Source organism: Canis aureus, chromosome 4 (genome assembly GCF_053574225.1).
Source record: "Canis aureus isolate CA01 chromosome 4, VMU_Caureus_v.1.0, whole genome shotgun sequence".
NCBI classification, from domain to species: Eukaryota; Metazoa; Chordata; class Mammalia; order Carnivora; family Canidae; genus Canis; species Canis aureus.
Genome location: NC_135614.1, coordinates 42307659 through 42333084, shown reverse-complemented (window position 1 = coordinate 42333084; position 25426 = coordinate 42307659). Strand labels below are relative to the sequence as shown.

Below are 25426 nucleotides of genomic sequence, written 5' to 3'. Positions count from 1 at the left end.
TTTATGATCCCATGGGGCCTACACAAACTAACCACGTGGAAAACAAAGCCTCACTAAGGATGTACTGTGTGCTAGGCACTGGGCAAAGTGCTGCTAGAGAGGAGACAGCCCAAGTTCTAGATCAGACAGCCTGATCATTAAATCCCACAGGAAACATTCAGGATTTGAATACCAGTTTCCCCCTCGGCTAATAGAATTATCGTGAGCATCTGAGTAAAATACAATCTGAACAAAGCACAAAGTACGTTCAGTGTCCAAGTGATGTGAGTCTGTGTCTTTTCTCCAACTCCGGCCCCAATTTTCCAGAGTCTGGGGTCAGGGGATCAAGGGCTGTCCGCCTCCACCCTCCGCACCCAGAGTAACAAGGTAACACAGCCTCACCTCAGGCATGCAGGCAAACAGGTGCCTGGGCATCTCCAAGTTAAAACCTCCAGGGTCTGGAGTAAACTCATTACTCTCTTCAGCTTGTCTGTCCATCTGTAGTCCCCTCATAGGCATTCCAGAAAAAGGTTTTCACAAGGCTGGGCTTTGAAAGCATAAAATTAGCTTCAGAAAAGTACTGTATTTTAGCTAGCATGTTATTGGGCAAGTTTTGAGTGCCATTTGCATTCATTTCAAACAGCTCTTGGAGGGGTTCTGAGAAATCTGTTGGGCAGTGATTTTAGATTTCATTAGGCACCAGTCACTAGACGCGCGGGCATCGTAGTGCTGTGTGCACCATGGTTCGTAAGCAGCTGAAAACCTGAGATCAAGTGCAAGGAGGACTCTGGCTGCCAAATTTCAGAGCAGGAGGGAAAAAAAAGAGAAATCTGGAATGTGTTTCTACTTACTGTCCATTCCAGTAAAATGAAACGGTCTCTCCTCCAAACATGTGTTACTGCTTAGGCCAGAAACTGTATATATTGGTCTAAATCCAGAATGGTCTATGTGACATATTACTCCATATGACAAAATTACTACAACCTGCATTCTCTGTAGAAACGGCTGTTGCAACAGTATAGGATGATAATTTGTTGTACAACAAAAGTACATAATAATTTCATGTCAGTGTGGGCCAGGCCTCGAGATTTTCAAAGGGAAATCTTGGATGCACATGGAGGAGTACTGAGTACTCACCCCTTAATTCCCCCACCACCACATGCTCATATGGGAGGATGGGAGAAAGTGGGGCTTTATTTATAACATACCATATTCCAGTTGAAAGTGACAAGAACACACACACACACACACACACCCCTAAAAACAAAGCCAACTGGAAATCTGGTGTTCTCATGCCTGAGGCATCAGTGGCGAGCTGGTTCACCTACTAAAGGGTAAAGAAAGGTAATGAAGCCAAAAGACAGGAATGTTCATCTTTCAGCACTGAGCTGTTTCGAAGCCATCCAGAGCGAAGCCATGTGAATTCCTCGAGACCCCCCAAACCACAGCCTCCTCCTTGGCCCTTGTCTGGGCTAAGGTTTCATTACGAACCCCGGGCCCGGTTCCAATCCTCTCATCGGTCCCTCTAAGCGGCTCCGACAGATCACTCCGCAGTACACGGATTCTCGTTGCGATAATGTCTTGGAGAGTAACAACCTGAAATATGATCCAGTCAGAGTGCGTTAACGGTAAAGCATTTCTTTATGACACTTTTCACAAAGCAAGGTTGCAAACCGGGGAGAAATATATGACTAGAAAAATTGAATGCAGAACATAAAACTGCTCAATTGCTAATACACTTTAGCGTGACACCATTTTTCCTGATGTGGAAACTTTGATTATAGGAAAACATTAAAACATTCTCCCCCCCCCCCTTCTTTCCTTCTTTCTTTTCTTTTCTTTTTACTTCTCTCTCCTCCCTCTCTCCCCTCCCATCTTTCCTTCCATTTTCCCTCCTTGGATATGATTTCAGAGTGGAAAACAAGATATTTTTCTGGGGAGGCTTCTAGAAGTCTCCTTTCCTAGATGTTCCCCCAGAGAGTGAGAATCTCCAAATGCCACCGATTCCCGCTAGAGCACAGCTAAATTTCAAACTGACTGCTCTTCCAGCAAATGAGCTGGGCTCTTCTTAGACACACTTAAAATATCCCTATAAAGAAAAGGACCCTATAAAAGTCTTTTATATCTCAATTACATCAAAATCTAACTTAATTTGTCTCTGCTATCAAGGGCCATGGCTTAAGCTACTGTGGCTTAAGGGAACTAAGTTTTCTCTAGTCTCTGAGCTGCCTGACCTGTCTGTCTTCTGGGTTTGGTGACCGTCGAAAATCCATCTTCTTAGAGTTTTTTGGTTCAATAAAAACTGAAACATATTTAGCCTGGCATTTTTTCCTCCGGATTTTTAAACCCGTGTGCACTTTATGGCAAATGAGATCCATATGTCCCTGATTCATTGATACTTAAGCCATTAGGATGCTGTTTTGTAAGAACACTTTGATGTCTAAGGGCCGTCGAGCTCTTTGGAGGGCTTTTTTTTTTCTTTGCAAAGAGGAAGTTTTCCCTTCTCGAGCAGTACACAAAGCAAGAGGTCAGCTGCCCCAGAATGCAAGCCAGTAAGCAGGAAGTGGTTCCAGCCCTTCAGGATGTGTTTGTCCTGCTTGGCCACAGGACAGCCCCCAGACCCTGCCCCTGGGGTAGGGGCGGGGTGGGGGAAGGGGGTTTGTGTAAGGAGCCTCGGAGCCAACATTGGGCCTGGCCTGGCGCCTGGGTCATTAAAGCCCTGTCCACACCCCTGGGATTCAGACCCATCTCCCAGAGTGGACTCAACATGCCCTGGCATGTTTATTACTTTTATGGGACCGCAAAAGAACATGGACAAAACAAACGGCCAAATGCCATTGCTGGGGAGACAGGTGGGAATGTCATTTGCCTTCTTTTCTGCAGCATTGCTGTGGAGATGGTGATCTGGACTTGGTTCAAGGGATGCGTAGGACTCAAGCACGGACATTTGGAGACTAGTTCCAGGTGTGGCAGAGGCCATTCCCAGGGCGTGTGAAGAGCTGAGGTATTGAAGTGTGGTGATCAGGGACTGGCAGGCACCTTATAAGGCCCAGGTGGATCCCCCCACCAGGGAGGGGAAAGAGAAAGAATCAGAGCTTTGGACACCAGCCAGCCTGAGTTTGGAATACCAGCTCTGCCACCTATCAACTTGAGTGAGTGATGTTACCCATTGGAGCCTCAGTTTACAAAACAGTAATACCCAGGCGAAGAGTTATGAGAAATAATGGCCAGAGGTGGAATAGCTGCACCACCACACCTCAGTGGTCACTCCACCTACAATAGACATTTGTCACATGTTTGACTTTCCAGCGTTGGATCTGCTCTTTCCTGTCTACCCACTGCTCTCTCTCTCTCTCTCTCTCTCTCAGGTGTTTCTTGGGTGGGAGGTGTGGGCTATCTTCCAGTCCCGAGAGGCCAGATTCTCCCCTCCACATGCCAGAGCAGCCAGGGACAAACACTGGGATACTTTCATCTGTGGTTTTGAATTCTGAGCTTATGACTTCAGGGCACAGGGACAGCTGGAGGTCAGGCTTGCCACAGCACCAGTGGAGCTGGCACCATTTGTTTCTGCTGCATGTTCCTGCCTCCTGGGACACCCTTGGTTCCCACTCACAGTCCAGGCCTAGCTGTCCAGGCCCCTGTCAATTCTGGGAGTGCCCAAAGTCCTTATAATGAGGACCCTTGTGCAACCAACAACCCTGATAAACCCATACCCCTAAGCTCAGTCCTCACTTTCCTCCTGATGAGTACCCCATTTATAATCCTTACTCATGACTAGCTCCTCATCTAAGCCAACTCTCTGACCACAGCCTCCCACTCTTCTTGTTTCCTCACTTCCAGCACACTGTCCCCCATCTTCTTCCTTTCCTACTCATGTGTAGAGAACACCTGCACCAGTCTGTGATTCAAGTGGGACTGATTCAAGGAGTGAGCATGTGACCCAGACCTGATCAGCCAGAGAATTTCATTTCCCTGGAAAGTGGGAATTGGTCCAGGAATGGGCACATACACTGAGTTGGTCCAATATGACTAAATCTTGGATGACATTTGCTGGAAAGCTTGGGAAAATGGAGTTTCCTTCCAGATGGGACTGCTGAACTAGTTGGTTATAGATGTGGAGCTGCATGGGGTAAAGATAGACACCTCGAAGAGAGAAACTATCAGAAAGTGAAGCCAACACAGGAGAGCAGAGACCAGAGAGAAAGACAGCACCTTGATGACATTGTTGAAACCCCTGGACCCAGCCATGCCTGAAACTATCACATCCCTGAATTTGCTAGGTATGTAAGCTAATCTACGTAAGTCAGCTAAAATTGTTTTTTTTTTTTGTCACTTACAATGGAAAGAAACCCTATTAGTACATCACCTTAAACCCCATGATTGTTCACTTGAACCAATCCTTTGCCAGTTTCCTTGATTCCTTTGTCTTCCTACCATTCCCACCTAGCAAGACTGCAACCCTAGGTCAGTCCAACTGCTGATCCTCCTGGCTCTAGGTCCTACACCATACATACTGGAGTCATTTCAAATCCATGGTCTCCAAACTCAACCTCGTCCTCAGTGGAGCTGAGCCTGGGGTCCCCTGGTGATGTCCTCATCCCAGCCCAATGTAAGTGTCCCACACATTAAATTCCTCACATTAAATTCCTCTTCTAAATCTCCAGTCTCACTAGCGCCCTCCCCTCTCAGCAAATGTTCTTACCTATATATTCATTAGCTTGAGAGCAGTGATCATAATAAATGTGTGTATCAAAGTGCCAAGTTGTACACCTCATAAATATATACATTTTTTAAAATTACGCCTTTAAAAAGTCAGGGAAAAAAGACCACCGTTAACTTTCTGCCCTTTCTGTCCACACGTCCACACACTAACCCTGCAAATTGTACCTGCAGGCACAATATCCTTTCCTTCTTGGCTCCTGTGACAGCAGTACAGGTGGGCTGCCCCTTTTCAAGGCTGCATGTCCATCCTTCTCCTTTTGCTTTGGATCAGGACACACCTGACTCCAACACCAGCTCTGCCACGAAACTAGCTACATGTGGCTAAGGGTGTGGTGGCTTGGCTCCCTGTGAACAGTTCCTCCTGGGCTTTTGTGGCATTGTAGAGGACAGTGCATGTCCCCAGGTGGTTGTGGTTGCATAACTGTAATGTGACTGTTCATAAGTGATGTCATATCTCTATGACATATGTGACTCTATGACCTGTGGATCATGCAGCAATACAGTCCTTCTCGTATGGGAACCAATGATTTCTGCAATTCAATTTTTATAACTATACAAAGTATTTGTGCTAGGGCTCCTGGGGAATGGACCTGGGTGTGGGGTGGGGTACAAGATGTCTGAAAGGCGTCCACTCCAGGCTCCCCACCACCCACCCAGCATGACCCTACCCTGCAGAGGCAGGAAACCACCCCTGCCTTTGGAAGGGAGCTGGGAGAAACCTGAGAAGGCAGGCCACCTGAAACTTCTTACCTAACCTTACACTCCTCTTCACTACGACTGGTACAATTTGGGCTTCTCACCATGAGCAATTTTGAATCGATGGGTACATGCCAGGGTCCTCGTTTTCATCAACCGTCAAATGCAGTTTTTCCAAGAAAGGGTTTGCCTCTGTCCAGGGCAAGTGACCGCACCTCTTTGAGTGTGGTTGCCTGGTCTGCAGCAGAAGGCCACTGGGAGCCTCCCAAATTAAAATTAAAACAGGAACCCCTCCTCAGCTCACATCCAGTCACCGCCCCAACTCTTTCTTCCCTCTACACCTGAATTTCTGGAGTTCCTACCCTGGCAAATCCTATGACTGCATTCCCTGCTCACACCTTATAGCTTGCTGCCTTCTCATTTCTGCCTCAGCTTCCCTCCACAAGGGCTCTCCTCAGGTTTACAGATGACCCCAGGGCGAGGCCTTTTGCTGTCTGTACCTCAATGGCACAAAGATGGGAGAGGCTGCTGGAAGAAGCCTGAGTGGGTCCGGGACCAGAGCCAAGGTGCCAAGTGTACAGTTGTAGGTGGTTGTGCAAGGGTGATCCCCCTCACACTGTGGGCCCTGGGTACTGCACTCCCCTCCCCCTAGCCTTAGCCCTGCTTTCCAAGACAATCCACAGTGTAGTTTATTTTCAAACCAAAAGGGCTCAAGAGTCACACAGTGGAAAGCTTCAGTCACTAAAGAGGAATAAAATGGCGATGGTGACTTACTTCCTCTGGCCATTCATTGCCAGAGGCCCAGGGTTGCCAAACACTAATGTATCAAGAAGTTGAAGAACTTGATTTTTGTGTGTGTGAAAGCTCATGACCTTACAATGTCAGCATCAAAGTCAAATTCAAACCGGAACTTTGTGTGTGTGCAAATAAAATATGTCACTAGGCTAGATTCAGCCCTGGTGTTCTGGGGCACAGACATCTGGCCTGAGCTGGCTAGGAGATAATGCCCACAGTCTGGAAGGGGTAGATATGTGTTGTGGGTAGGAAGGGGAGAGTCCAAAGGAGTAAGGAGACAGGGAGTGAGGTAAAGGATATCTCCGGGTCCCAGGAGAGTAGGGATCCACACCTCCACCTCCAGCAGTAGTTCCCTAGGGGATGGCAGGACCATCCTGTGTGGCTGTGTGGTGTGTGGCTGTGTGGTGTGACCCTGCACACCAGGGCTTCTTGTGTCTGTGAAAACTCCCTCACCATGTCTGAGGAAAACATGCTGGCTGAAGCAATGGACATCCTCCTGGCAACCAGTGTGAACCAAGGTGACCCAGGAACCAAAATCCCTCCTATGGCATCGCCCAGGCATGGGGGAGTTCCAGTAATGACCAGAGTTGAGTTTCCTGCTAAACCATTAGGATGGAGCCCTCAGGTCACATCTAAAGCTGGTCAAAAGGAAATAGGAAATAGGAAATGCTCGTTTCTTGCCCCCGTGGGACTCAACCTCCTCTATGCTTCTAAGTACATTTTTCAGTATACAACATAACTTGAGGTATATAGATATCAAAATGATCTTAGTTAACATCCATCACCACACATAGCTACAATTTTTTTTGTGTGACGTTATTATTTCTTAAGCATTTCCTTGGATTTTTCTGAATTCTTCTTAAATGTTACTTTGAATGGCTGTATAATATTCTATAGAATAGAGGCACCATGCTTTCCCTAGCCATCCCTCTACTGTTAGAACTGTAGTTGTTTCCAATTAGTTGTTCTTATTTTTTTAAAGATTTTATGTATTCATTTGAAAGAGAGAGAGCAGGAGCAGGGGGGAGAGTTGGAGGGAGAAGCAGGCTCCCCGTGGAGCAGGGAGCCCCATGTGGGGCTTGATCCCAGGACCCAGAGATCATGACCTGAGCTGAAGGCAGACACCCAACAGACTGAGCCACCCAGGCATCCTCAATTAACTGTTCTTATAGATAGCACTAAAATGAATATCTTTCCACATAAAGGTTTCCATCTTGTTAAGTTGAAGGCTCTGAGTATTTAAAAACATGTCATATGCATTGCCATTTCCTTTCCTATTTATCTCTCTCTGAATTATACTCCCATGAGCAACACCAAAACTTGCCCGGCCCATCCCCACTGCTGAGCCACTCCAGAGCAGACACCATGCATGTCGAGGTGTCTGCCCCTCATGGGCTCTGGCTGATATTGTACTTTCTGTCACCCCCAAGGTTCTAGTGCACCAGCAGACATCTGAGCAGCTTGGGCACGTCCTAAAGTACAGGCAAGGGAGAGCAGCAGACACACAGAGCCACGTGCATCCAGAATCACCTTCTTTCCTTTGAGCAAATATGTACCGAAGGACCACTGGGTGCCAGCAGGGCTCCAGGAGCTGGTCCTGCAATGAAGAGAAAAGCAGACATGCTCCACTCTCTGGGAGTTTACACATGATTGGAGATACATTATGATTATATATGTTATGATCAGTGCAATGGAAGTAAGCATTGGGAGTGTGCCCAATTTAACTAGAGGACTCATTGGCCTCTCTTTAAACAAAATCTGAAAGCATTACGGAGGATGGGAGGGCTATGATGGACTAAGAACTGCTTTTAGGCAGAGGGAACTGTGCTTGGAAACTTCCTGGGGCAAAAAGAATTTTGTGTGTTCCCAGAACCCAGAGATCAGCCTGATGGGAATGTCCCAGCAAGAAATCAGGAGTTTGAGATGATACTGGAGACAGTGATGGGGCTGTACCCTGCAGGGCCTTGGGGAGCCCAGTCAAGGAAATGAGCTTAGTCCCAAGGACAAGGAGAAACCAGTGACTAGCTTGGTTGATAACATGGTTTGACTCACCTTTGTCAGACTGGCTGCTACATGGGAAATGAATTGGTACAGATAAGACTGGAGGTGAAGACAATACATTGGGGCCATCGTTGTGATCTTGGTGAGAGATACCAAAGGCTTGAACAAGGGGATGGAGACACACAGTTGATTAGATGGAGCGGTGGGTGTCATCACTGACCACCAGGGTCCTGCTAGATGTCAGGACCATTCACCGAAATGAGAAAGGCTGAAGGCAGGCACAATGGACACAAAAAAGAAAGTATTCTTATTGTGTCCCTGCAGGGTTTCTATGGAGTTGCCCCCGAGACATAAGTGGGAGTTGAAGATCTGACTCCAAGGGAGGAACCACATTCCAGTTTTTCCAAAAATATGTTACACCATTGACCCGATACTCTTATGGTATATGGTTTTAAAAGTTTGGGAATGCTGTCAACCATTTATCTCCCAATTAGGGCTTCACAATGCTCTTTGGCAGATACACCTCTCCTTGCATGGAGGTAACCTGTTTGACTTTGTCTAAACCTGTGCTCCATACATTCTTTGATCAAGGGATTGTGTGTGTGTGTGTCTTTATAGCACCTATTAATATTCCCTGGAAATGAAATTCTGTGGAAACCCCTTTAGGAAATGTTGATCTAACTATAAAATTATTGGCAAAAAAAAAAGCAATAGGCTCCTAGCCACCATGAAACAGAAAGCCATGCAATTTGGGAAAGTCCTCCAAATTCACCATCTACGGACATTGCTTCTTCCCATAGTCATCAAGATAGAAATTCTGTGGGTAACTTCCTCTTGAGGCTTGATCTTTCCTTCAGGCATTGCCAACAGAAATGAAAATACCCCCAGGAGAGGTTCAAATAACATCTATTCATTCAACTCACTTGCCCTGTGCTTGATCCTGAGAGACACAGAGAAGAAGACATCCTTTTTCCTCTCAAGGAGCTCGTGGTTTAATGAGGAAGATGAGCACTTAGCCAATAATTAGCACAGAGAAGGAAAAGTGTTGAAACAGAGGTGTGTTGAATGTACCATAGAAGCACTGGGGCCAACCTGATTAGCGCAGTCGGGAGAGCCCAGGCAGGTTTCCCTGATAAGATGCCATCCGAGGAGGCTCTGACTGCCAAGTGGGTGGTTTGCAGGGAGGAGGGAGGAGGAGAGAGCCAGGCAAGGGTGTTTTGGGGGTAAAGCCCATCAGATCTGGGTTTGGCATAGCCACAGCTTCCTTCGATCAAACTGTTGTCTCCCATCTAGCATGGGGCTCACCAATCTGTTCCTCCACAGTAGCCCAGACATCTGTCACTGGGAATACCTGCTAAGAGTTTTTCACTCTGGCATCCCAGAGCTTTTCAGATGAAGACCCAAAACCCTATGGCCTGGCCCACCCCTAGTCTGCCTCCTGCTTGCCATCCTTTGTCTGTGTTCAGCTCTCTGTCCCTTCCAGCCTGGTCTCCATTCTCAAACCTGATGCTCTTCCTTCACCTCAACTCCTTTGTCCACACTGGTCCCCCTGCTCAGATCCCCCTTCCCAAGTCATGCCCAACTCCTCCAAGCCATGCTCAACTCCTGAGTTGAGTGTGCTACTACTCCTCCTTCAGAGCTTGCTTGCAAATATATCCTCATCAGAGAAGCTGTCCTGACCCTTCAGATGATATAGGCCCCCTCACAGTCCTTTGAACTTATTTATGTCACAGCATTTATTGTAAGATGGCACTACAACCTTCCCATGAGGAAAGCCTCCCTAGTTCCATAAGGTCAGGGGCCATATTTGACTAGTTCTGCACTGTGTCCACTATGCAGTAAGTATCCAATAAATATTCATTCCACACATTAATGAATATCAATGGGAGGTTAGGACCTGTCACAGGGAGGGAAGAAAAGAATACAGAGGGTAAATGATGTTACTCAACCAGAATTATTGCAAGGAATTGGCTAACACAATTGAGGGGCCTGCCTAGACTAGTCTGAAATCTATATGGCAGCCCATCAGGAAGGACAGGCTGGAAACCACTGGGCAGCCATGGGCCTTGCTGTCCACAAGGGGAAGTTTCTCCTTCATTGGGAAAGCCTCTATTTTGCTACTAAGGCTGTCCAACTAGATGGACCAGGCCCACCCAGATCATCTAGGATCATCATCTCCCCTACTTAAAGCCAAGTGATTACAGCTTTAATCACATCTATGAAATAACTTCATAGCAACACCTAGATTAGTGTTTGAATGAAAAACTGGAGACGGAGGCCTAGCCAAGTTGAGCCATTAAAAGACCATCACAGATATCAAAACCAGGAGGCAACAGAGAGAAACCAAAAGACACTGAGCTTCAGAATTAGACCAATGCAGGATGCCCGGGTGGCTCAGTGATTGTCTGCTTTCAGCTTGGGTCATGATCCCAGCGTCCTGGGATCAAGTCCTGCATTGGGTTCCCACAGGGAGCTTGCATCTCTCTGTGTGTCTTCCATGAATAAATAAATAAAATAAAATTTAAAAAATCAGGCTGATGCACTCCCCTCCTGCAGCTTCTAGCTGAGTGACTCCAGTGTGGCAGAGACTAGCTGATTCTTCAGCAAAACATTCCCTTTTCTGCCTGCAAAACATTCCCTTTTCTACCTGGGCACACAAGAAGACCACATTTGTCAGCTTCCTTGCAGTTAGATTCACCATGTGACTGAGCTCTCACCAGTGAGAGTGAGAAAGATGTGTGCCACCTCCTGATCAAGCCCATAAAACTCCCCTGTCCTTCTCCATGCTTTGCTCCCCTCCCAACTGGATGAAAGAGAGGTGACCTCCGGGACAGCTTTGGAATTTACATATTGAAGATGGAAGCACCTCCATTATCCTGGGTCTCTGATGACTGAAAAGAAAACATTGCCCCACCGACTTTTTCACCTATTGCTAAGTAAGCAGAAAATAAACATCATAGTATTTATGACTACGTATGTCTGCCATTGGGTCTATTTGTCACAGTAAGTAGTGTTAACACTAATACACAAAGTTCTAAACCTTTCCAAGCTTTGGTTTACTCATCTCAACAAAAGATGGAAACATGTTCTCCTAAAGATGCATAAGGGTCTCTTTTACAACAGAACGCATATTAAACCGTAAGAGAGGGGCACCTGGGTGGCTCAGTTGGTTAAGTGTCTGCCTCCGGCACAGGTCATGATCTCAGGGTCCTGGGAGAGAGCCCTACATCGGGCTCCCTGCTCAGTGGAGAGCCTGCTCCCTCTCCCTCTGCTTGTCATTTCTCCTGCTTGTGCTCTCTCACTCTCTGTCAAATAAATAAATAAATTCTTCACACACAAAAAAAAACAAACCATAAGAGACCCACTCATCTCACATAAAAATCCAGGCATAAGCACTTCAGGGCTGATATGGGGCCTCCATAGTACCAGGAACCTAGGTTCCTTCTCTCTCGCTGCTCTGCTATCCTCGAGGTACTGCTCTGTGCATGTGGTCCCAGATGGATCACCACCATGCTTTCATGCCAGCCAGCAGGTAAAGGAGAAAGGACACGCCCTTTCTTAGAACGGGTAAGATACTGCAATTGCATGTATCTCTCTGTTCACATCCCATTGACTGGAATATGCTCCTACCTAGCTAAAAGGGAGGGAGTGGGACATGCTTTGATTCTGGATGATGATGTGCACAGCTGAAAATCAGGGGTCCTGATCCTATGAGAGAGAAGGAAGAATGGATGTCAGTAGACACTCCGTAGTCTTTGCATGGGCGTGAAGCATTTTTTGTAAAGATTTTATTTATTTATGCATGAGAGACACAGAGAGAGAGAGAGGGAGGCAGAGGGAGAAGCAGGCTCCATGCAGGGAGCCTGATGTGGGACTGGATCCCGGGTCTCCTGGATCCCACCCTGAGCTGAAGGCAACACTACACCGCTGAGCCACCAGGGCTGCCTAAGCGTGAAGCATTTAACACAGGCCTGACCTTCAGTAAGAGCTTGATAGAAGGCAGTGATAATTACTCAACTCACCACCACTCTGACTCTTCAATTTTCCTCACACTTCCTCACCCTTCATCTCCCAGTCTCTGTACGTCCTTCAATGTGTAATTAGATAAGATCATTACCGGTGTGCTCAAGCTTCTATTTAACAAGTCACTAGACACCAGGCTGGACAGAGGCCTGCCCCGCCCTCCCCCATACAGATGCTTGGCAGGGGTAGCCTGTGGCCTGAGGCCTATCGAATTGTGTCCCTATGATCTAGGTGACAGTGACACATTCTCAACAGTTGTTTTTCTGAGCCCAGATGTCAGCCACATGAAGCCTAATGATCTGCAGCTGGTCCTTGGGCCTCCATAGACTCCCAAAGACCCAAGCCAGGGAATGATAATAATTATAATAATAATTGCTACCATTTAGTGCTTGCCCATGGCCTGGGTGGCAAATGGAGCCCTTTCCATGATTGCCAATTTACACACAGACTGTAAGTAGGTATGTTCTCCACTTCATAAATGAGACAACTGAGGCTCAACTAAACAGACTTACCTGAGCCCCCTCAGCAAGCAAGTGGCCAAGCCAGGCAGGATTCAAACCCAGGGCTTTTATCACTCCTCCCCATTTACTAAAATATTGATAGCAGAGGATTTGCAGCAACCCCTAGGAGGCATCTGCCCAGTAGCCTCCATTCTTTTTTCCCTCAGAAGAGCTCTTGGCTCCCTTGTGTGGATGTGGGAGGGGATGGCCCTACACTCCCACTTGCAGCCCACATGGTCTGGGCCTCAGAAGCAGAGGACATGGACCACACCTAAGCTCATTTTTGTGTTGCACCCCAAGGCCACACTGATTGGTTCAGGCATGGATTGGGATCCAACTCATAGCTCTCTGGCTGGGAAGGTGACACTGAATCAGGCAGCACATGAGGTTTGGCCCTGAGGCTGCCACCTTCTGAGATTTAGGACAGACAGGGACAAGGTGTGTTCTGGGTGTATCCTTGATTCCCTACATCAAGCCCTGCCTGAGTTGGAAATACCTGGGCTGCTCAGTGATGTGAGCCCAAGGCAGCACATCCAGGAAGTAGCTGAAGTGGGATTTGAAACAGGCCTGGAACACTTGGCCATGCACCAGAAGAAAGATGGTGGCCATGCTACAGCCTGATAGAGTGGTTTCCACTCTCCCCACAATCCTCTCTCTACTGACCCAGCCCTTTTACTTTTCCTCAATCTTACCTGGAACCCACAGGCTTATTCATTTATGACCAATGTGGCCTTGATCAAATGGCTAGAAATTCTTGCCCTGAATGCCCTCACTAGATTGTACTTAGGTATTTTACCAATAAAATGCTGGTGGTGCTATCCTAAGCTGCTGTTGGTATAGGGAGGAGTGCTGGTGGTGCCCAATGCTATCATGGGGTTTCCAGTGTGTCAGGGTTTGCTATGTGTCAGGTGCTCTCCCATGTGTTGGAGAACCAAGAGTGAGAAAACACAGAAACAAATCCCACACTTGAGGATCTAACAGTCTAGTGCCCCGTGGAAACCACTGGGCCTCCTTCCAGGAAGGAGTTCAGGCATTACCAAGAGATGCTACATTCAGGTCTGCATTCTTAGCTTAAGGCTTTGCCATAGAAGCCTGCAGCTTTAGCCCATTCTGCGCTAATTAAATGCCTATGGGGTATGTGCCTGGATGTTGAACATGAGGGAGAATAATAAGGGATGTTACTTTTCATAAACTGTTTCATAATTGGATATCAGCCGGGGTCTCAGGAGGAAACAGATGGCATGTTCAAAAGGGGTGTTAGAAGAAGAGAATTTAAAGGTGTGAAAGCCCACATGGGGGTGTAGAGACCCCAGTGGGAAGCTGCCACTACCATAGGCAAATAGGCAAGGGGGAGCAAGGTGGGGCTGTAGAATCCAGAAAGAGCCTAGCTGTGGCTTTCCCAGGGATCTGCTATTGTGTGACTACAGCCATGAGTTATGTACGTCCCTGTTCTGTATATCTACAGCTCAGCCTTTTCTCCTGGGCTCCAGCCCACCCATGCTTCTGACAGATGTCTCCACCTGAGTCTGCCACAGGCCTTGCAAATACAGCATGTGAAAATCGGAACTCAAAGCTAGATTGCTACATAGGCTGGCAAAGCATGCATCCAGCAAACGAGGGGGATCAAAACATGAGAAGAGCAGAAAATATTTTCATATACTGTTATTTCAAAAAAGGTACCTAAGTGTGCAAGACAGTTACACCAGTGCCAGGATGACTAAATAGTTGTAAGGACAAAAGTGGACCTGTCTCTTATGTTACATCATGCCCAAAATATAACTCTTGTAACAGCTAAAGGTTCTAAATTTCTAGAAGAAAACAGGAGAAAATCTTTACAAACTTGGGCAAAGCAAAGGTTTCTTAGGTGGGAGAAAAAGTAGGAGCCATAAGTAAAACTATTATGAATTAATTGACTCTATCAAAATTTAAAACTTCTCTTCTTCAAAAAACACAACAAAGAAGATTAAAAGGCAAACTACAGACCAGAGATGGTCAAAACAATTATTTGACAGAGGACTTGTAGCCAGAATATATTTAAAGCCCTACAACTTGATAATAAGAGAAATAACCTAATTTCTTTTAAATGGGCAAAAAACTTGATTCCTTGAAAGAGGGTATATGAGTCTCCAAGAAGCCATGTAAAAAGATGGTGGTCATCAGCAAAATACAAATTTAAACCACAATGACATACCATTTCATATCCACTAAAATGGCTAGAATCTTAAAAAAACAACCCTCTGACCATCCCAGTTGTTGTATGCAGAGCACCGAGGCAGTGCTTGTGCACCCGCTGATGAAGTACCAGGGTGGTACAACCACTTTGGAAAACAATCCAGCAACTGCTTTAATCGGTTAAATATATACTAAGCATATGATCAAGCCATTCCACTTCTAGGCATTTAGGAGATAAATGAAGATAGAGACTTGGGGGTGCCTCGGTAGTGTAGTCGGTTAAGTGCCTGACTCTTGGTTTCCATTTGGGTCAGGATCTCAGGGTTGTGAGATCTGGCCCAGGTCTTTGGGCTCCATGCTCAGAGGCTGTCTGCCTGTCCCTCTCACTCGACCTCCGCTCTTCCTCGCTACTCACCGTCTCTCACTTTTTCTTTCTTTCTTTCTCTCTCTTAAATAAATAAATAAATAAAATCTTTTTTAAAAAAAGAAGAAGTAAAGAAAGGCTTGTACACAAATGTACATGGAGTCTCTTCATAATAGCTAAAAACTGAAGGTACACCTGAATGGATAAATGAATTGTAGTCTGTTTATACAATGGAATACGACCTGGAATTAAAAATAAACACACTACTGATATACACAACAGCATGATGAAGCTAAGAAGCATGATAGAGAGAAAAAAAATCAGACACAAATAGTATTTTTTGAATTATTTCATTTATCTGATATTCCGAACCAGACAAACTAGTTTATAGTCACAGAAATCAGAACCATGTTTGCCTGTGCTAGCAGGTGTAGGGGCTGAGTGTGAAGATGCACCAGGGAGCTTTCTGTAATGATGGGAATATTCTCTATCTTGACTGGGGCGGTGGTTACCTGAAAGGTATGCCCGGCTGACAAAAGGCATCCAACTGTGCACTTAAAATGTACACATTTATTTTGTAAAATGTGTGCTTTTATTGCATATAAGTTACAGCTCAATAAAGCTGACTTTTGCAAATGTACTTAAGCAATTACAGGAGAAATCAGAATGCTGTTGGGCTTCATGTAAGGGAGACTGTTTGAAAGAGCACTGTTACCTTTTCAGTGCTCGGGTTCCCTCAGTCTCAACCAGGCACTGCTGGAAGTCCTGATCTCCTTCCGCCCCAAGAATCTTTCCCCCCATCCCACCACCACAGGTTGGCTCCGTGGATGTATTCCCGATGACATCCTCTAACTCCTCACCAATTCCAATGTGTGTTTTTTTCACACCACAATGCAATTCACCACACCATCTTGGTGTCCTATCATTCAACTCAGTTCTGACACTGTCTGCTGGAGAGAGCATCAGATTCTATGTGTGAAGGGTTCAATCCCACGAGACTGCCCCCACCACACTTACCTCCCCCTCATCCCACCCCTGCGCACACTCTTCAGCCATCAATTGGAGGTCCAGGTTGTCTCCTGGGCTCTTGACTCACTGGGTTTTGATTAGAGATTCTCACAATCCCCTCTTAGAGTTCAATTAATTTGTTAGAGTGGCTCACAGAACTCAGAAAAACACTTACTAGATCACTGATTTATTATCAGAAGACCTGACTTGGGAACAGTCAGATGAAACAGATGTACGGGGCAAGGTATGGGGGGAAAGACAGAGCATCCACACCTTGTCCTAGTACCTCACTTTCCCCACATCATCATGTCATCTCAACCTCAAAGCTCTCTGAACTTCATCCTTTTGGGTTTTTACAGAGGCTTCATGTAATGAAGGATTGAGATTGAGATGGATTAAGTCACTGATCTTTGCTTACTGAATTAAATCTCCAGCACACTCCCCCCTCCTTCCAGAAATCAGCCGGCAGGACTCTAAGTTCTAACCTTTGGATCTCAGGGCTGGTTCTGGCAACCAGGCCCCATCCATAGTCCGGGCTCCTAAAGTCACCTCATTAACACAACAAAAGACAACTCTATCACTCTTTTAGGAAATCCTAGGGGTTTTAGGAGCTCTGTGCCTGAAAAAGGGGACAAAGACCAAATACATATCTCTAATCATAAGTCACAATATTACACTCCCTCTCTTCCCACCCTCACATCCCATCACCCCTAAGTCCTGTTGCTCCCCACTCCTCCACTTGGACTTCTCTCCATCCCCTAAGCCCCCATGCTAATTCAGGCTCCTTCACAATCTCTGTTTCCTGTTTCCCTTGCTCTTCCCAGGCTGTAACCCACAGTACTAGCAACATGACTTGCACTGTCCCCGCTTCCAATCCTCCTACCACTCCTCAGATGGAGAGGGCTCTCTGCCCACCCAGTACCCATTCTCCCCCCCTCCCTTAGAAAAAGAGCCAATTTTGGTGGGATCGGCAATGGGCCCAACTGAGAAACTACATTGCCAAGCACTTTCAGATACATGTCTAAGTTTTGCAGAATAGTATGGGGTTGGGAATAACTTGATGGGGCTTCCAGGAAAGCATATTTACTAAGGAACTGACTCAGCTGGGAGACCCATTTGACCTTCACAGGGCCTCTTTCTTACTGACTGGAATTCTGACATGATGGGTAAGGCAGCAGTGGCTGTCTAGTGACCATGAAGGGATGTTGAAGGTGGAAACAGGTAGTAAAAATGGTGCAGCTGGGAGATAAAGAGTCTGGGATGTTGACAATTGTGAACTGCCAACTTCTGGGTTCTTTTACAAGAGAGTGAAATATCTATCTTGCTTAGGCCACAATTATTTTGTGCTCTCTTACAAAGAGCTAAAAGTAATTCCTCGCTATTACAGTATCCTAACTGCCCTCTACATGAAGTCTTGGATTCCTTAATATGGTGTGTAGGGCTCTCCATGCCCTAACCCTCTAGATTTTTGTGGATGAACTTCAGTGTGGTCATTAAATTGTAAGTAAAATTGTGGAAGGGAGTGTTTGTGTGTATGTGTGTGTGTGTGTGTGTGTACATTTTTCCCTAGAAAGGGAATCACCAGTTGTCATCAGATTCTCAAAAGGACCTGTGATGCATGTCCCCCACAAAATGTTTTCAACCTTATATAACCAGCTCACTTAGTATGCATAATTATCCCCTTTGGCACAGTAGGAAACATTCTGAATGTCTAAGCACCTTGTAGAGTGCTATAGTCTGGGCAAGTGAAAGGAGAGAAGTAATGGATGAATTTTAGAGGAAAAGATGCCAGGAAAGAAGAAGAGCATTTCTCATGGTTAGAGGCCAGAGCATAGTGTCTGTATTTGCACTCTGGGCCTGGGAGGTGCCAGGACTTTCCCGAGGCCTGCTGGGTCTCTACACCAGTATGGCTTTCATTACCGAGGGCAATCCTTTTAATGAGTTGTCTGCCTTCAGTTCTGCTCAACTGTAATGTTCTCCAGCTGATTTCTCAGTAATTGAGAGGTTTGGCTTTTGAAGTCATGTCATCAACCCAGTGTGTTGCTCTGTTCAATTTTTGGGTTACCCCTGGGAGGTGCAAGCCCCCATATTTCCAGGGTGCATTAGAGCATGTGCTTAGAGCCTTGTTCAGTGGCCACAGGAGGGCTTCACAGGCCCAGCTGACTTCAGTTATGCCTGTCTTTGCTCAGTTCCAGGAGAGGTTTAATGCAACTTATGAAAAAAAAATCACAAGGTTTGCTGAGCACTTGGCTTGCTGACCCTTCTACCAAATCTCACAGACTCCCTTTGAAAGCCATCTCATACCCTTGGAACAACTTTATGAAGGATTTTGTGTAGTGGACACTTTCTCCCTATATTTTGGTACCCAGCATCTGAACCTCCAATCTGTGTTTGGGGTACACCTGACCACATGAGTCCTAGAGAAAGGCAGGGTCCACCTCCCTCACTTTCTAGGCTCTCTTGCAGTCCACAGCCAGCCATTATTTCACATGAGAACTGGTGACACCAAGATGAGGGACAATGGAGAAACCACCCTAGCAGAAGCAGCTGGAGTGATAGAAACATCTCACTTCTGGCACCAACCCCTAGTGACCTATACAAGAGAGTAACAACATTTATGGCATCTGGACCTCAGTAGCTACAGTGGTAATGGAATTCTTGCAGGACACATTCAGTGGCTTGATGGTGGCCAACATTCTGGCTGCCCTTTCTTCAAAGCCCACTTTTCCTGTTCACATCGTAGGTGGAGAAACTGAGGTGCCTAGAGCAAAGTGATACATGGAGCATACCAGCCGGTCTGGGACTACTGTCCAAGTCTTTCAAGCTTGAGTCCAGTGCACTTTTCTCTGCGCGATACTCCCTTCTCAACCTTGGAAGTCAACCAGGAAATATATTGAAGCCATGCAAAAATGTAGGTCTTTGATTCCATGGCATGAGTATCTCACTCTACAAAACCAGTAGACCAGTAGTCTACTGGTCTCGGCTGGCTTATGTACACATTTACAGTTAGCTGCGTGTTATCCAGGCAGCTCTGCTGATCGTGGCTGGGATCTCTCCCATGCTCGGGGGTCAGTTGGCTGTAGGATGGTTTTCCTCGATGTGGACATCACCCTGTGGCAGGCTAGCCTAGCATTGTTCTCAAAGCCATCGTGCTATCCAAGAGAGCAAGTGGAGGCACTCAAGGCTTTCTGAGGCCAAGGCTTGGAACTGGAACTCTTTCACTTTTACTGAATCCGAACAACCAGAGTAAGTCAACATGCAGCCCAGCTTCAAGGAGTAGAGAAACAGACTCCACGTCTTGTGGGAGGAGCTGCAAAAGTTACCATACAAAGGACAAACTATCATGGGATAATATGAGAGACAGAAGTTATTTTATTTTCATATACCTCTACCTCATTGTTCAAAGGATTTAGGGTAGCTTGCAAAACAAAAAAATATAGTTGAAAATATAAGTAAGGAAACCAAAATCTAGAGGAAAATCATAAGTTCCAGGAGGAAGTAAAGATTCTGAGGGAACAAATAATTCCCAGGACCTCTGGGCTTCCAGAAGCATTCTCTCCTCCCACCAGATATGGACTCTTTAGACTGCGAACATCTCAAGTCAGGGAACATGGCCTGCCCACCCTTGGCTGGTGCACAGGTGGGTGTTCTGTTGAAGTCAATGATTTGTTCTTGGTACACTCTGCTGAGTTTCCCAGCAGCCAGAGTTGGAGGGAGGGACATCAGTTGCCTAATTTTGTTGTTGTTAGAGAGAAAGTAATTCCCAGCAAAGCTTTCCCTTAACATCTACTGCAGGAAAAAAGTAATCCTCAGGTGGGGCTTCATCCAATTGACAATCCATAAAGGGCTAAGTACCTCCAATATCCTGGCAGGAATAAAATACATAAGATACACAAAGCTGGTTCCTGGGCTGTCTCTGGCAGACATAAGGCAAAGGTGAAACCAACATGATGTCGAAGTCATGTCAGATGCATTGCTCTGCAAGAAGGCAGAGGCGTCTGGTATAAGACACAAGGGATGGTGCCCTGTATCAGGGAGACATGCCACCTTGGGGAGGCATCAGTCTGTCCGGTGCTGGGCTAAGAAGCATACATCCAGAATTCCCTTGACTCTCTGACCACAGCCTGTAATGGGCATTTTCTCCTGTACATGAAAGAAAGCTGGGGTTCAAAGCAATTAACGTGACTTACCCAAGGTCCCATGGCTAGGAGAGGCCAAAGCCTGTCTGTTTCAACCAATTCTCTTTCCGTAGGCCATATGGAGAAGCCATCCACCCCTTCAGTGGCCCCCCTTCAGGGGCCGCACCTATTAGATCAAAAACAGAAAGCTGTGTGGGTCAGGAGAAGGAAAAACGCATGGCTGCTATCATTCACACTGATACCTGGATTTCAGAATTTCTGCCTCATTTTTCAGGTTTCAACTTAGAGAAAACATATAGCATAATACAAACTCCTTCTCTCCTCTGATCACTTTTATAACTAGGGCATGTTTTGTTTGTTTGTTTATAATGTTCTTCTTCCATTAAGGAATTTCGGGTGGTGTAAAACAAAAACATATATAATGTATGATAAACAGAACACAAGAACCAAGGAAAAAGAAAATGTACTGGTCACAAGGTGGTACACAGTAACTTGAGATTGGAATATCTGGGTGGCTCAGATAAGCATCTGCTTTTGGCTTAGGTCATGATCCCAGGGTCCTGGGATCAAGCCCTGCGTCAGGCTCAATGCTCAGCAGGGAGCTGCTGCTTCTCCCTCTGCAGCTCTGCCTTCTTGTGCTATCTGTCAAATAAATAAATAAATAAAATCTTTTAAAAGCAACAAAAGAATAACCTGAGATTGAGCTTTGAATGTGGTCCTGAGCTTACTGTCAACTGAAGCAAAAAAACAACAAAAAAAAAAAAAAAACAAAAAAACAAAAAACAAAATTAGTTATTCACATATTTTCAGAAGGGAAAGAGGGTATACTTTTTCCTTGGGTTTCTCCTAATACTGAATGCTCTCTCTCTCTCTCTCTCTTTTTTTTTTTAAGATTTTACTTATTTCAGAGAGAGAGCACAATCAGGGGGAGGGGCAGAGAGAGAAAGAGGAGAAGGAGAAGTAGGCTGAGTATGGAAGGCTGAGATGGGACTCGATCCCAGAACCCTGAGATCATGATCTGAGGAAAGGTAGATGCTTAACGACTGAGCCACCTAGGAGTCTCTCTCCTAACACTGAATTCTACAAGAAATTTATTTATGAAGGCGTCGCTGAGTGGTAAAAGGATAGGATCCTCAGTAATATTTTTTGTAATGAATGTATTCGTGAATTTTATAAGGCTTCTATCAATAATTTAATGATGAGAAGATGAAATTCCAAGAAAGGAATTCTGATGGGTATTATAGGAAACTGATTGCAAGGGGCTTTTTATATACTGCCAGAAGTTCACACAAAATTGTCTCTTTCAATATTCAGGTACAGTATCAGGGTTCTTATGAGATTATTTCACTCCATATAGACCTTTTCAGCTGCCAGTGGTAGAAAACCCAACCTCAACGTGATTTATCAAAAAAAAAAAAAAAGTTTGATTCATGTTATTGAAAAGTTCTAGCTTCAGGCACAGCTAGATCCAGTGGCTCAAACAAGTTCAAATAAGGTGGGTTTCTCAACACCTCTCAGCACTATGTTGATTCATTCTCATGATTCTTGTGGTGGCAAAATGGTTCCTGTAACTTTGAACTTTATATCTGATCTACATCATGCCCAGGGGGGAAGAGTTCTCCCAGCAGAGAACTGTGCCAACGGCCTCAGGAAAAAAGAATCTATTTTGTTTTCACCATCTCAGTTTTGTCATGAGAACCTGCCGGAACCAATGATGGTGATGAGAGGAATGTGACACCCACCTGGCTTAAGTTGCAATCCCTTAACCTGACCACACACCTTGAGAGCTGCCGGAAAAGAGTAAGCGGATGGTGTGGAGAGAAATAGAAACGGTTATGGTGCATGTCTTCCGCAGTCATAGATCTGCTTGCAAGGAAAGGAGGCTTGCTTGGCCTATGAAATCAGATTATTTTCAAAAGCCTGAAAGATGGATTCCTTCCAAAATTTCATTCTTATACTTATAAGGACCATTCAAATTTATGATCATTAAATTATTGATAGAGAACTACCTAATCCACTTTCTAGATGGGTAGAGAGGATGACTTGACTGTCCTCCTTACCAGGAAGCAATTACCATATCTCCTTGACTTCTTATTTTATTGGTTCTAAGATATACATTTTTTTCTGCGTGTTAGCATTTCCAAAATTGAGCTGTGTGGTAGCTACTAAGCTGTTCAAAAAATAGGCCAGTTCTCTTTGCTCTGGGATCAAGGTAGCACTACACTTCTCCCATTGCATAGCCCTTTGACTTTAGATGTGCCCATGTGACTTGCTCAGGCCAACAGTGTGGTTTCTGAGTAGGAGTCTTGAAGAGTCAGCACAGTTTGTCCCTGACAAATGATCATGGAGCCTCCACTAGTCTGGATTCCTGTTATGGGCTGAATTGCACACCCCTCAAAATTCATATGTTGAAAGTCCTAAGCTCCGGTACCTCAGAATGGAGTTATATTTAGAAATAGGGCCTTTGGGCAGCCCGGGTGGCTCAGTGGTTTAGTGCCTGCCTTCCACCCAGGGCGTGATCCTGGAGACTCGGGATCGAGTCCCACATCGGGCTCCCTGCATGGAGCCTGCTTCTCCCTCTGCCTGGGTCTCTGCCTCTCTCTCTCTTTCTCTCTCTCTTTCTCTCTCTCTCTCTCTCTCTCTCTCTCTCATTAATAAATAAAATCTTTAGAAAGAAATAAAAAAGAAATAGGGCCTTTAAAGAGATAATGAAGTAAAAATGAGCTCATTAAGGTGGACCCTAATCCAATAGGAGTGGTATCCTTACAAGAAGACATTAGGACACAGACACCCAGGGAAGCCCATGGGAAGACACAGGGAGAAGTTGGCCATCTACAAGCCAAAGAGTGAGGCCTATAGAAGAAACTAGCCCTGCTGACACCTTGATCTTGGACTTCTAGCCTCCAGGACTGAGAGAAAATACGCTTCTGTTGTATAAAAACCCCCCACACACACCTGTGGTACTTTGTTATGACAGTCCGAACAAACAGAGTCTCCAGGCAACCACAGTGACATCTAACATCCCTTTGGCATGCAACATAAGCTAGAAGTAAAGTTTGGTTGGATAAGCCACTAGAACTCTGTGGCTGTTTGTTACTGCAGCATAACCCAGTCCATCCTAACTGAGAAGGATGCATCTCAGAGCTGATGTAACAGGAAAGCAATGTACCACAGTTTAACAGGCAGCCTTTCTTCTTTCTTAGAAGCATACAACAATCACCTTGCAACCAGTATCATTTTATATTTGTTGAAACACGGTATGTGTAGTGTGTAACAGTTGGTAAAACACAGATACATCCATGACTACTTTGCCTTTCCACGATAACACAGTTGTAGCAGAAATAATAGTAATAGCAGTAACAACAGCTAACATATTCAAGCACTTACCTTGTGAGAGCTACAAGGCTACACAGTTTCTATACTTCTATTTTTAATCCTCTCTAAAAACCCATAAGGCCAGGAATGCCTGGGTGGCTCAGTGGTTGAGTGTCTGCCTTTGGCCCAGAGTGTGATCCTGGAGTCCTGGGATCGAGTCCCACATCGGGCTCCCTGCAGGGAACCTGCTTCTCCCTCTGCCTGTGTCCCTGCCTCTCTCTGTGTCTCTCATGAATAAATAAATAAAATATTTTTTTAAAAAAACCATGAGGCATATCATCCCCATTTGAAGATGAAGAAATTTAAAGGAGTAAAATGAACCCAGTGCCCCCACCCTCTCATAAATTATAAAATCCAAACCAAGGTCTCTACGCCTGGGGACTCTGCCACATTCCATGAGACTGCCTATTGACAAAACCTTCTCCTTCATTTTTTAAATATCACATATCTTGCATTTTAGGATATGTACTATACTTGACAGTAATAAACCTTTTACGTTTTAGTTTAGTAATATAAGTTTTCCCATGAAATCTAGGAAGCTTTTCTCACACAGCCTTCAAATACCTAAATATATGTAGTTAACCACTGCATATAAATATGGTGGATTTTTTAATGCATAATATCCATAGCACATGATAAGCCATCTTTTTTTTTCTTGTTCTGGTTGGAAAAACAACCCTTCTCTAGAAACTGTGTGGTGATTTATTCGATTGTTGTTATTCATGGCTAGGAAAAACTTAGAATGCTCAAAATAAGCAAAAACATTTCTACAGCTGGTGCAGATGTTCTGCTCCCCGATACAAAGTTGGCCCTGAACACCGTTGATCACGCAGAAGTGCCAGCCTCATACTGAAGCCATTAGCACTTTAAAGGCGTGTGTGCTAATGGGGATGTCCTTGTGAAAACTCTGATGACTGGTAGAGTGCCCAAGCTAATCTTTGACCCTGAAGTCAGTCCCCATCTCCAGGCCCCTTGCATGCAAGAGCACCCTTTCTCACGCAACTGGAGCTGTATGGAGCAGGGAAGGATGAGGTGTTAAGAGAGTCCTAATGAGCCATGTTACAGATGTGTAAAACAGCTGGGGGGATGATGTCACTATGCTCACCCTGCTGCCTCTGCTACTTGCTGCTGTTATTAGAAACAGACACTGGAGGAGGGCACCTAGAATACGTGCCCGTCCCTTCCCGACCACTCTCTGGTCCTAATTAGGTAGGCTGGGCCCCAGCTGCTGCACATAAACCCCACCAGGTGACTCCAAACTGCCTCGGTTTATAATCCAGATGAGCTCTGCTCCAGCTTGCACTAGAATGAGGCCATCTTCAGTGAGGGATTTATTGTACTTGTTACATTGTGAGCCTGACCTCTGGCTGGGTGGGGAGAAAAATTAAATTCTCAGGGAAAAGATCTGAAAAGGACTACAATTAATCACAAACTTTGAACGTTCAATTAAGAGTGTGATTCCTAAAGCGCCTTATGTCTGATGATGTCAGACTCTGTCACGGCTGTGAGTTTAAGACTTGTTTTCCAAAACAAACATGAGGAATCATCCTGTCTTGTTGCTAACTCCAAACATACATTTTTTCCCTCATTAAGCTGGAAAAGGAATCCCTTAAGTGCCTACTATGTGCCAAGTGATTACATAGGAGTAGTTT

General features: G+C 45.4%; 1 long non-coding RNA gene across 1 annotated transcript; it reads right to left on the bottom strand.

Annotated features, from left to right (window-relative positions):
* Positions 1 to 1172: 1172 nt before the first annotated feature.
* Positions 1173 to 23454, bottom strand: LOC144311862 (uncharacterized). The gene is made up of 4 exons (XR_013377361.1): positions 23355 to 23454; positions 20451 to 20565; positions 7723 to 7789; positions 1173 to 1575 (listed from the first exon to the last, which is right to left on the bottom strand). It is a non-coding gene; the product is annotated as an uncharacterized LOC144311862 (long non-coding RNA).
* Positions 23455 to 25426: the final 1972 nt, after the last annotated feature.